This window comes from Miniopterus natalensis, chromosome 9 (genome assembly GCF_054644295.1).
Source record: "Miniopterus natalensis isolate mMinNat1 chromosome 9, mMinNat1.hap1, whole genome shotgun sequence".
Taxonomy (NCBI): Eukaryota; Metazoa; Chordata; class Mammalia; order Chiroptera; family Miniopteridae; genus Miniopterus; species Miniopterus natalensis.
The window spans coordinates 16,208,479-16,222,020 of record NC_142089.1 but is presented as its reverse complement, the minus strand read 5'-3'; positions in this window follow the sequence as shown (position 1 = coordinate 16,222,020).

Sequence of the window (13,542 nt, the reverse complement as noted above, 5' to 3'; positions counted from 1 at the left end):
CCTGATCAGGGCACATACCCAGGTTGCAAGCATCCCCAGTAGGGGGCATGCAGGAGGCAGCCAATCAGTGACTCCCGTCCTCTCTGAAATCAAAAACGGAGGGAAAAAAGAACAAGGGTAATGATAGAAAATAGTAACAAATGTAGATACTAAACTCAGTAATCATTTCAAATGTCAATTATGTAGATGACTTATCAGTGGATTAAAAAACAAGACCCAGCTATATGTTGTCTAAAGAAACCCTTTTTATTTTTTTAATCTTCACCAAGGATATCTTTTCCATTGCTTTTCAGAGAGAGTGGAAGGAGGAGAGAAACATCAGTGTGAGAGACACATCAATGGCTTGCCTCCCACCCCCCCCACCCCCCACACACACACACCCCACCCCCCCACACACACACCCCCACCCCCACACACACCCCCACCCCCACACACACCCCCAACTAGGCCCTGGGATTGAGCCTGCAACCCTTGGCTGGAATCAAACCTAGGACCCTTCAATCTGAGGGCCAACACTCTAACCACTGAGCCAAACCAGCTAGGGCAAGAAACCCATTTTAAATATAGAGACACATTAAAGGGATAGAGGAAGATCATAACACTAATCAAAAGAAAGCTGTACTAGCTGTATTAATTTCAGACAAAGCAGACCAGAGCACGGAAAATTGGGGCTAAAGAGAGGCATTACATAATGATAAAGAGGTCAATTCTGCAAGAAGATATTTAAAAATCCTTAATGTGTATGCACCAAACAACAAAGCATCAAACACATGAGGCAAAAACCTGATAACCCCACAAGGAAAAGAAACAAAGCCACTATTACAGGTGAAGACTTTGACATTCTTCCATTGGTAATTGATAGATCCAGCAGGCAGAAAGTCAGCATGGACAGTTGAGCTGAAGAGTGCCATCAATGAACTTCATCTAATTGACATTTGTAAAATAACAGCAAAACACACATTCTCAAATTTACATGGAACATTCAAGACCGATTATATTCTGGGCCATAAAACATGCTAAATTTAAAAGAATAGAAATGCCAAGTATGCTCTTCAGACCACAGCAGAATTAAACTAGAAATAGACAACAGAAAGATAGATGGGAAATCCCAAGTTACTTGGAGATTAAAATGACACATTTCTAAATAACATGAGTCAAAGAAGAAGTCTCAAATAGTTTGAGCAAAATGAGAATGCAGCTTATCAAAGTTTGTGAGAGGCAGCAAAAGCAGGTCTTAGAGGGAAGTTTTTAGCATTAAATGCACCTACTTGAAAAAGAAGTCTAAAATCACCATAAGCTTCTGCCGTAGGAAACTAGAAAAAGAGCAAGTTAAATCCAATGTAAGCGAAAGGGAAGAAAAGTTAGAGCAGAAATCAATAAAACTGAAAATAGGACGTCTATAGGGAAAAATCAACAAAGCCAAAGCTGATTCTTTGAGAAAACTGATAAACTTTTAACTAGGCTAACCAATAAAAAAAGACAAATTACTATCATCAATATGAGAAATGAAAGGGACCATCACTACTAATCCTCTGGACATTAAAAGGATAAGAAATACTGTGGACAGCTATCCCCACAATTTTATAATCTAGATGAAATTCCTTGAAAAACAATCTACCAAAACTAACCCAGAGAGAAATAGATAACCTGAATAGGCCTAAATCTATTTTTTAAAATTGAATCAATAACTAAAACAGGAAGCACCAGGCCCAGATAGTTCACTGGTGAATTCTACCAAACACTTAAGGAAGAAGTTATACCAATTTTCAATCTCTTCCAGAAAATAGAAGCAGAGGAATACAAGATCTTTGATTTGTTTCACCAGAGATCTTATACATATTTTGTTAGATTTATACCTAAGTACTGCATTTTTGAAGGGTATTAATGTCAATGGCATTGTTTTTCATTTTGAATTCTAATTGTTCATTGCTGTACATAGGAAAACGATTGACTTATAGATTAATCCTAACTCATGTTACCAACCCAGCAATACCTCAATACCAAAAACTAGACATTACAAGAAAGGAAACGTACAGACCAATATTCATGAGCAAAGATTTAAACATCCCCAACAAAATATTAGCAAATACAATGACATATACAAAGAATCATGTCTCATGACCAATTGCAATTTATCCCAAGTATGCAAGACTAGTTCAACATTCAAAAACCCCGAAAGGCCCTCGGTTCAAATCCCCAGCAGGGCAAATACCCAGGTTTTGGGTTTGGTCCCAGGTCAGGGAGACCAAACTGGTCAATTTTTCTCTGTTCCATTGATGTTCATTCTCTCTCCCTCTCTCTCTCTTCCCCCTTCCTCTCTAAAATATCTTTAAAAAAAAAAAAAAAAAAGGATGAACCAGACATGGAACTTGTCTTCAAGAAGCTTGAGCTAGTTACAGACAGCTTTTTTAAAAAAATTTTTTTTGATCTCAGAGAGAGGAAGGAAGAGGGAGAGAGAGAGAGAGAAACATCAAGGATGAGAGTCATTGATCAGCTGCCTCCTGCACGCCCCCCACTGGGGATCAAGCCCCCAACCTGGGCATGTGCCCCCACGGGAATCAAACCTTGACCTCCCGGTTCCTGGGTTGATGCTCAACGCCTGCGCCAGGCCGGCCAGGCCAGACAGCTTTATTTTGAATGCTAAAATCCAAATAAACTTAGTCTGCTTGTTGCAGCTATACAAGGTGAAAATCCCAGGGTTTGAAATGCAGATGCTTCATGTCACCACCCACATGCCAGGCAAGTCAAAGAGATGCAAGCCCAGTGCCTGCACCTCTGTTTAGACAGACCGGAGGCGTGCCGGCCCTGCTGGGCACCAAACCCGGTGGCACATACACCGCTGTACTCGGTGGACTTATTTGTAATAGCCCCAAACTACAAACAACCCAAGAGCCTTTCCCAACGTGGCGCGGACACGGTGGCTCGGTCCTGTGAGGCACTCCCAGAGGAAACGGACCAGCTACGGCCACACAGCCACGCGGCGACGCGCAACCATAAGCCAGACGCAGAGGAGCACAAGCTTCAACTCCACTCAAAGGACATAAACTTTTAAAACAGGCCAAATTAAGATGTTACTGTTTAAAAATAAACTATGGAGCGCCCTGGGCGGCCCGGGCCCGTCTCTCGCTTCAACGGTGTTTGGACACGACAGGCCCGGGCCGCCCCTCCTTCCAGCCTCGGCCTCCCTCCGGCCTCTTTCCCGGTGCCACCTTCGGAACCGCCTCAGCCCCCGGGACCAGCCGCGCCCTCTTCCCGCCTCCCTCCTCCCGGCCGCGCCGCCACGAGCTCCCACACCCGTCGGAGCGGCGCCCCCGAGGGGAGGCCGCCGGCCGCCGCCCGGCCCACCCGCGTCCGCGGGCCTCGCGCACCCACCTCTCGGCCCGACTTCCGCCGGTGGCGCGGCTCTGGGGTCGCGGCCGCTTCTTCCTCCGGTTGGCGGAGAAGCCGGGCGCCGAGATCCTACCGAGGCGACACCAGCGCGGCGGCCGAGCCTCTTGCCGCACGTGCGGAGCCTCCCCAGGAAGCGGGGCAAAGCCCAGGCCGCCGTGGAGGCCGCCGCGGCCTCGGAGAGGAGCCGGCCCAGGCCCTTTGGCCCCGAGGCCCTGGTCCCACCCGCGCAGGCCCTCAGCTCCGACCCCGGGAGAACCGCTTCCTGAGCAGGTGAAACTCCTCAAGAGGACGGGCGACACCTGGGCACCTCCGCCGGCCGCCAGGCTGGGCTGGGCGAGTGTCTCTTCGAAAAGCTCACCCTCAAGCACTAGGGGCCTTTGGAGCCCAGAGGCCTTTGAGGGGCCCCTCTGCATCCCCTGGGGTCTGGTTTTTACCTGAGCCTCTCCCCAAAACACCTAGCCATTCTTTTAACCGCCCTGGAGCCCGCTCCCATGCATTAGACCAAATGGAAACAAAGTTTTTTGCAGGGGAAAAAAAAACTAACTATAGTATTAGAGGTCAGAACAGCACGCTCTTTTGAATGGAGGGAGGAGGTAGTGATTGGAAAAAACCCTGCGGGGCCTTCTGGGGTCTGGCCCTGTTGTCTTTCTCGCCAGGAGAGGACTGGATGGGAGTTTGCTTCATGCAAGTGGACTGAACTAGACGTTTGGGTTTCATGCACTTTCCTGGAGGTGCATTATATTCACAATAGGCAAGTGGAGACTTAATCAGATCCCACTGGAATCAAATTCCTTTCTTCATAAAATAGAATACTTATCCTTCTGTTATACTTTCTAGGAACCCCTGGTGTTTCCGAGAGCCTATTAAGAACCTCAGGCTAGTCCTAAAGAAATGCAAATTGGAACAACCGTAAGGTATTATTTACACCTGGTATCTATTAGGAGCCACCCCCTCCCCCCAGCAGCCCCACTGGTTCTAACCGGGTGGCCATAAATCATCCTGAATGAGGGAGAAATCGGGAGCATTCTCCCTGAGGGGCGATTCAAACAAAGAAAAGAGCACCAAGTACAAAGGTCTTTATATGCTGTTATTTATAACAGCAACAGTGGACGCCATCCAAGTCGACCATAGGACAGCACCAAACCCAGTCTCCTAAGTCCCCTCAGGGGCCATTCTGCACCCAGATTGATGCACGGTTCCCGCCCCCATTCCTGAATTTATTTCTATGAAAAACCTTACGAAGGTTTTTAAAGATATTAAATATCATTCAGTGAATCACCTTTATTGGGAAGACTCAACTTACGTGAAAAGAAATGAAAGCTTCGGGACCACACACATCAGTGACTGGGGGGAGGTGTTTTTGTCATTTAGCTGCATAAAGTGGACTGTAGACTCCCTCCATGATCTTTGAGTCACCTTAATGTTTTCCCTCAAGCATCTCTTGGCAAGAGATTTGAAAAGTCTTGGCACTTCCTCAGTGGTTCTTCCAAACCAGAAGTCTGTGCTAGACCCAATAATGTCACTGTCGCATGGCAGAAGCTCCCTCCCCGGCACTGCACCTTAGCTTAATGACTGGAGGCGCTGGTGTCCTGTGGAGGACCGCTGCCAGGACCTGCGACTGTGAGGACAGTTTCTCATCCTTTTGGCTCTCTCTTCTTACTGGAATAAGATGAAGCTCATGAGGTTCCTGGAAGATGCCAGTAGACGACCAAGGAATGATCTAATACTGGCCGTACACTGACCGCGCACAAGGCACAGTGGAGGGGACTTACATATGTCAAATTACCTGGTCCTCAACGCCCTGGGAGGGTCAGTGTGTTGTCCAAATTTTACAGATGAGGAAAGGAGAGATTCTAGGAAGGGTGTGACTCTCGCTACCTTCTTGCTGTGTGACCTTGGACAAGTTGCTTAAAATCTCTGGGCCATAGTTTCCTCATCTGTAAAATTCATACCCCTATCTCCCAACTCCGTCGAGAAGGCTTTGGAGTGCGAGGGAGCTGGTGTGGAGTCATTTCACCCCCGAAGCTGGAAAGAGAGAGCTCAGTACCTGCTTCACCTGTGGGAGATGAGGCCCAGGACCTCACACCTGCCTGGCTTTGAGTAAGTGCTCAGGGAGCGCTGCCCTCAGCCTCAAATGCCTTTCCTGCCCTCACAGCAGCCCTTCCACTGGGGCTGCCTCCTCTGTACCCCTTCCCTGGCTTGGAGCCTTGATACTGGGAGGAAGGCACCCCCACTGGGGATGCCCACAGCCCCACAGCACCCCCCCCGCCCAAGTCCTGGGTCTCGTGTTTGTAAATAAGCTGCAAAGCTGCGCTGATGTCCACGTCCCTGGGTCCAGCTGCTCTCTGCCTCGCCCAGCATCTGGAGTGAGGGAAGGAGAGGGCGCTTGTGAGGGAGCGCCCTGGGCCTCCTGCCCCTCCCCCCGCGCAATGTTGATATAGTCATCACAAACATCAAAGGACACGTGACTGATAAAAAGGCAAACTTCTACAGGCCAGGGTCGAATGCCCAAGTTAGGGACAGGGCCAGGCGAGCGTGGGGGTGGGGGTGGGGCACAGCAGAGCCCGGGGCAAGTCATCCAAGACCAGAGTCTGGGTTCGGATCAGGCAGGCCAGGGGTTCAGCCCGGCCCTGGCAGTTAGATTCGTGTCGAAGCCTGTTTCCTGTCTGCAGGGCAGGGATGGGGGTGGTGCTGCCCTCTCTGGGCCGTCAGGAGGATTACAGGGGACCTGCGCCAGCAGGGCCTTGCAGGGGCGCCCACCCTGGTCAATCTGACTCCTCCTTGCACCCCACGCCCTACCCGCGCTTCGTCCCATATGGTTCAGCCACAGTTTTGTACCCTCCCTCTCCCCGCACCCCGACCTCCCCAAGCAGAATCCTTTCTGTCGTAGGCAACCTGCGGTGCGCCAGGGAGCGCATCCGTAAGGCCTGAAGGCGGCGACCCCGCGTTTGGGGTGGGGCCCCGAGGCCCGAGGGGGACACGTGCGGCCCAGGACGCCCGCGTGGGGCGCCCGCTTCTCTACCGCAAACGCGGCGGGGCTCTGGACCGGGAAGGGAGGACGGGCGGGAGAGGGCGCCGGGGGTAACCGGGCCTCGGAGCGGGAGGCAGGAGCCCGCGGGTGCAGGTGAGGGGTCTCGCCGCCAGGTGGCGCCAGGCAGGCTCCGCCTGCCGGTGGGGTCCTGGCCCCTCTGAGTCCAAGGGCTCTGCGTCTCTACCGCAGTGTCTCTGGAGCCCTTCCTGCGGCCCACTGCTCCGGGTCTGGGTACTAAGCTCTCGGCACAGCTCGGAGGCAGCAGGTTAGCCCTAGAATTGGAATTCTGCTTCACTGAGATGGGGAAGGGCAAAAAAGGGCAACAACCCGTCATCAGGCTGTGTGACTATGGGCATGCCCCTCACCCTCTCTGGGCCTCCTTACTTTGTTTTTACGTTTACAAAGGGCTCTTTTCAGATCTTTGGAAGCTGGCATTTGACCCCATGTTATAGACTGAACTGGGATCATGCAGGGGTAGGAGAAGCTGGACCATGTGATCTGAGAGCCTGAGAGCTGCTCTCTGCAGGAGGAGGTGACTGATGGGTAAATGGACAGACAGTCCCCACACGCACGTGTGACAGGTGACAGTGGCATCTCACACTCAGGGTGGTCTTGCACACTTAGCAAGGTAATGGGCATAAAGGGCCTGGTAGCCGACAGAGTTTGGCCAGACGGTGACATTCCTAGTGCTGTCCCTCAGCCTAGGGATTAGGACAGGAAGCTGGCTTTGCCCTGTTCCCCAGGAGGGTCTCACCTCCTTGACTTTCCAGCATCACCCTGACTCTGCTTCCTCTTTTCTGGGCTTGGGAGAGCAATGGAGTTGGGACTCATTCTCCCTAAGGGCTTTGCCAATGGCCCAGAGACACCAGGTGGGAAGCTCAGGAGCCCAGCTCAGAGCTTTCAGGGAGTGGAGATGGACTTGATATTCATATCCCAGAATCCTCTGAGGGCCTGAGCCTTGGATGGGAACTGGTGACTGTGGGACAATCTTCTGACCTTGAAACTCAGTGAGAATGCCACTAGCTGGGTCACCCTGGTCAAGTCACTTTCCCTCTCTGGGCATTGGTTTCTGCCCCTATAAAATGGAGCATTTGAACTGAGGTTCTGGATTCTATTTGCCAACCACTTACTGAATCAGCAACACCAGTCCTTGTGAGGGACAAATTGCAGAGGCAGGAGCTGTGAGGGAGTGCTGTGACATGCCCAAAGTCACCTAGGGAACACCTGAGCAGCATAATCAAAACTGGGACCCAGAGCCCTGGGGGAGTAGCTCAGCTGGTTAGAGCGTCCTCCCAATACTCCAAGGTCGTGAGTTTGATCCCTGGTCAGGGCATATACAAGAAGCAATCAATGAACGCATAAAATGAGCGGCACAAATCTACGTGCCATGCTCTCTGCTCTGAACCAGCATCTGAACTCTCAGTTGAGGTCTCTCTAGTGGAGCCATGCTGGCACAGGGCTGTGTCCCTAGTGCTCCCAGGCAGCCCTGAGACAAGAATGGTTTTAGAAACCCCTGGGGCTCAAGCAGGAAATCCAGGGCAGCTTATCCTGGTTGTTCCTAAAGTGGAGATGAGGGAAGGTGAATTTCCAGGCGGGTGTGCAGTGACATGCAGGAATGGCTTCTGGAGAGAACATGGAGCCTCAGGTAGACAGGGACATAAGGGCCACTGTGTCACATTCCCTACCTTCACAGAGAAGCTTGGGGGGAAATGCTGACCAGGTCCCTGGGGGACAACTCATACAGGCCCCTCCTTCAAAAGTGAGAGCCTGGGTCACACAGAGGCAAGGACAGATTCAGGAGGAAACCAGTGTCCCAATAGTGAGGTCACTCCTGCCCACACAAGCAGGCCCAGTGGACATCGCTCTGAAGAGTGGGAGGGCACTAAGCAGTTGGGCTGGGTGCCTGTGGGCAGGTTGGTGTGCCTCTCTGAACCAGTTTCCTTATCTGTAAACTAGGCATAACATTGACTTCCTAGAACTCTCAAGAGAATTAAAAGAGGCTGTATCTAGGACAGGGGACCCTTCTTTCCCCCACCACCCCAAATGACGCCAAGGAACGTTTCCACAGCCCCTAAACACTGTCCTCTGTGCCTGGAACCCCATGGTCAGAGGCGGGAGCAGCTGCTGGTAGGCATCCACTTTGTGCCAGATGCTAAACATGTGTATTGTTTTTTTTAAATCCTCACCCCACGATATTTTTCCCATTGCTTTTCAGAGAGTGGAAGGGGGTAGAGAGAAACAGAGAGAGAAACATCAATGTGAGAGAGACACATGGATTGGTTGCCTCCCACTGGTGCACAGCCCAGGGCCAAGGATGGAGCCTGCAGCCGAGGTTCCTGCCCTTGGCCACCACCGAGCCCAGGACCCTTCAGTCCCGGGACTGACGCTCTAACCACTGAGACAAATCAGCAAGGGCTAAACGTGTATTCTTAATCTTCAAAACAACAATGGGGGGTAAATATGACACTCCTCCCTTTTTTTTTTACAGATGGGGAAGCTGACTCTTCCTCCTGCTGTCTGAGTGGGGCCCAAGAGTGGAAATTAGGAGAGAGTCTGGGGGTGGGGGAGACACAGGCCAGTCTAGGGCCAGTTGTGGGCAGGCAACGGGCTGGGCACAGGGCTCTAGGGGTGAGCAAGACAGATGAGGGGGGAACACAGACGGGAAGCCGACTCAGTTCCCAAACACTGACCTCAGTTTGCATGTGCGCAGGCTGCTCAGGGAAGGCTGTGTGAGGGTGTATAGTGAAGGGGTGGAGGAGGGGCCGGCCTGGTGGGGGCACAGAGAAGGTGTGAAGGACGAGTAGGAGCCAAAGGGACGATCAGGGGAGGCCAGAGCGCAGAAGATTTGAGGGTGGAAACAAGTTCAGCTACCCGGGAAGGCGGAATGTGAGAGAGGCAGGGGCCAGTTGTGGAGATGAGAGGGATTTTAAACTCCATTCGGAACAATGAGGAGCCATTGAGGGTTTTAGGCAGGGAGTGAGTGGTGGGTTCAGATTCAGTGCAGAGATGCTTGGGGCCCCTCGGCATAGCCCGTGGGCAGGACAGCGCCCTGGGGCAGGGAGAAGGTGGCTAATTCCAGGTTACACGAACAGGGTCCAGGGGCTTGGTGAATTCAATGGCGGGGGAGAGGAAGGAGCCTAAAGTGACCCCTGGTGTGGTGGTGGTGGTGGTGGGGAGCAGTGAGGCTCTTCACAGAGGGGGAGGGGCAGGCAGGAGGGCAGGAACGGGCTCGGTCACTGGGCCCAGGAGACTTCCCGGAGGTGTCTGGCCGACAGTGAGGCTGGGTTTGCGGGCCCAGGCTGGAGGAGCCCCAACACTGGGGAGCCAGGGAGGGGGAAAGCTGGGAGGAGCAGGCAGGGAAAGCAAGTGGTAAACACCAGGACAGATGGAGTACCAAGGACAAGGGCAGCCAGACAGCCGGGCTTTGGCCTCCAGAGTTGGTGTCCCCAGGAAGGGCAGTGACTGAGGGCGCGGGAGGAAGGCTCTGTGAGGGCGGAGGCCGGGGCGCGGCGGGTCGGTGCGCGCGGGGTGGACGGAGTACGGGGTCGCCCTGGGGGTCTCGAGCGAAGGAGACGGCAGGAGCCAGGGGGCGGGAGGAGGCAGGAAGAAGGCTGCTGCCTCAGGGGCGCGCAGGCAACCGCCCAGGCGCGGAGCGGAGGGCGTTGTCCTCCCAGCTCAGGCCGCTGGAGCCTTCGGTCCCGCGCGGGTGGCCTCGCTCTCGGGCCGCAGGGGTGCAGCCTCGGGAGCCGAGGCTCAGCCTCACCCACTGTGGCCTCCTCTGGACGCCGGTACCTTCATGGTCGGTCCACCGAGGAGGCTCCGCTGCCAGGGGCGGCCGCGGTTGCTCCCGAAGATGCCTGGTCCCCGGGGGCTGGGAGAGGGGCGCCCAGGGGCGCCATCCCCAGTTCCCTCGACCGAGCCGGAGGCCAGGAGCCTGCGTTCGAGGCCTAGGTCGGCCGCGTGGCCTCGGGACCCCGCTCGGCCACGCGAGGGGAGGTGGGGCGGCGCGGGCGGAAGACTTCCCCAGTTCCCCGCCCGCGCCGGGGCGCGCAGCCGGGTCTCATTACCTCCCCTCCCCCTCCCCCTCGCGCCCCGCGTGCCGGGGGGTCTCCGCGGCGGGGGGAGGGGCGCGTTCTAATCAATCCCAGGCCGGAAATTCCTCCCGAGGGGCCCAGCGGGGCTGCGGGAGGGAGGCGGGGGCCGGGCGCGGAACCTGGCGGCCCTCCCGCGCTCCCCTCCTCTGAGCCCGCCCCCCGCATCATGGAAACTGGGCGGCCAGCCGACCCCCGCGCTCGGCTCCACATTCTTGCCTCTGGGGGCGGGCGGGGCACAAAAGCCAGGCCGCCCCCTTCAGGCCCATCCGCCCGGGCTCCCGGGCCCTCGGTGTCCTTCGGCTTCGGGACCAGCACCACTCCCCCCGCCCCCAGGCTGGACGCATCTTCTCAGGGGGGTTAGGGAGGCCCAGCAACACCCGCGACACCCCATTAGATTCCCTCAGCTCTGGGGACCGGGACCGTCCCCACTGCCGCCCCCTCTCGGTGATTACTATTCGCTGAGCGCGCGCAGGGGTGTCCACCCCGCCCTCGCCGCCGGAGGATGCGAGGCAGACACCATAAGCCCATTTTACAGGTGAAGGCAGTGAGGTTCAGATGGAGGGACGGCTGGCGAAGCAGGAGCCTGGGCCGCCTCCTCCGGGCAGCTCCCCGGACGGCGCTGGGCATCAGGGGCTCTCAGGCGCCCCCGGGGAACCCTCTCCCGGGCGCCTGGACTGAGGGGTTCGGAGAGGCGCGGGAGGGCGGGCGGCCTTCGGGTCCCGTCCGCACGCTCAGACTGCGGGGCTGGGCAGGGGCTCTGAGGCTCGGCCTCAGTTTCCCCACGTGGGAAGAGGGCGCCGTCCTAGGTCTTTGCGAACGACGTAAGCGGGGAACTCGGGGCCGGCCCTCCGGTCACCAGGCTTACCTGCGACCCTCAGACCTGAGTCGTCGCTTTCTTCCGGCGGCGGGGCCTGGCGGGGCTCGGGCCAGACTGTCCCCCGGGCTCCGGGGGGGCGGGGCCGGGGCGGCGCGGGGCGGGGTGGGGGCGGGACCCGGGGCCCAGATTCCGCGGAGACCGTGGCAGTGCCGCGAGCATCGGCGCGCGGACTCGGACCGGGACCCACCGGGCGCGGCGGCGCCAGGTGAGCAAAACTAGGGTCCCGGGGCTTACCCCCCACTTTTCCTAACTTTTTGTTTGGCTCCTCGCTCCGGAAAGGCCCCGGGAGGGTGTCGGGAGCCCGGTGCTCCCTTTCTCCGGGACCGAAGCGTGGGCGCGAGCGGAGGCGGGATTTCTGAGCGCCCAGCAGCTCCCCGCGACCTGGGACCTTCGGTTTGTCTCCCAGTTGTGGCCTCGCTGAGCTCCCCAGCGCCGGCTCACGCCTCCAGAGCCTCGGGGTCTCGGAGCGTGTCCCCGTCTCTCTGCGCGCCCCCGACTCCCTCCCCTCGGGCGCGCCGGGGCTCCGGAGTGACCTTTCCCGAGTAGGGACCGGGTCCCGGCTCTGACTTGGGGCGGGGTGGTCACTTCTCTGGCCCGGGGCTGGGGAGAGGACCTCACACTCAGACACAAGTGGGTAACGCGCCTCGCCTCCTGCCGGACGCCCCGTGGCTGGACCGAGAAGTGCCCAGCGCCGAGCTAGGTCCCGAGGCCGGGCGTCGGGCGCTGCTGGAGCCCCCGCCCCGTACGGCGGGGTGACCGGGCGGGCTCCTCTCTTGGCCGCAGTTCCCATCGATGAAAAGCAGGCAGTGGGCGCGGCAGACGCCGCCACTCCACGCTAGGCCCTGGGCTTCCAGTCCTTTCCGGGGCAGGGACGGGTGTCCTGCTTTGCGCTTGGGGGTGCGGATGGGGAGCGGGTAGGGTAGCAAGGCCTCCTCCCTGGGGCCGCGGGGCGGGTTCCAGCGCTGGAGCTGTTTAGAAACCAGACTGGGGCTGTGAGGACGCACGGCGGGACCGCGAGGTCCTCACCCTCCTCTCCTGCGGCCCGGGGCACCCTGGGCTGGCGCCCCACTTCTCCCTCCCGTGGGGGCCACACCACACGCAGCCCGGTCACTCCCGCCCCGGCCCGAATCCAGCCCCCAGGCCGCGGGCAGGGCTGGACCGGCCGCGCGGCCGGGACCCCGGTGCTGCACCGGCCGGGCCGCGGGCCACCGAAGCCTCCGGCGGAGGAGGCCGGAAAGGAGGCCAGGCGGCGGGAAAGGGGGATGATTCATCCCGAGGAGCCCGAATTGGAAACGCTGCAACCTGGAAACAGCCTCGTCCGGACCGAGGGGAGCGCCAGCAGGGGAGCCCACCGCACAGGGCCCGGGTGCAGCCCCGCAGCCCCTGCCTCCCGCCCGCCGCACCCTGACTGCTGGGGGAGGGGGCGGCCTCTTCCGCGCGGAGTTTGAGTAAATCCTGGGCGAAGTCTGCCGCTGGTCGTGGTTCGAGCGGTCTTCCCGGAGTCTTGCTCGAGTCTCTCCTGCTGCAGCTTCAGTGCTGACTGAGGAGGTCTGGAAGGAGGAGGGGACGGGCAGGAAGAGGCTGGAGTCAGTGACACCCCCTCCTTCTTACGCTGCGGTATGTGAAGCGCAGCAGGGGAAGTGGGGCCAGAGCGCGACTCCAGCGGCCGGGGCGGTCCTGCCCCCCTCCCCCGCCTTTACTACGGCGCTGCCACGTGCGGGGGCGAGGTCGCGCCCGGGCGGGACTTACCCTGGAGACGCCTCTGCCGGGGCGCCCACACCTCCCGAGGCCCGGGACCCCACGGGCTGGAGAAGAGGGCGTCGGCGGCCGGAGCCCCGCAGCCCAGGATGCGCCAGGGAACAGCCGGCGCCCCCCTCCCTCCTCTCCGCCCGCAGGCGCGGCCAACTCGGGCTTCTGCCGCGCGGCCCTGGCTCCGAGCACCGCTGCGGAAAACCGGAGTGGGGGCGGCTCCCCGCCTGGCAGCCCGGGAAAATCCGGGGGTGGCCGCCGGGGATCTCCAAGCGTCCCTGGCGAGGCAGCCGGATCTCCCCTCCCGGATTTGTGTCCCCAGCCTGGCGCTCCGACCCTAGACCCGTCGGTTCAGCCCCTGCCTCCCGCTTCTCTCTGCAGAGCGCCCAGACGACGGCGAG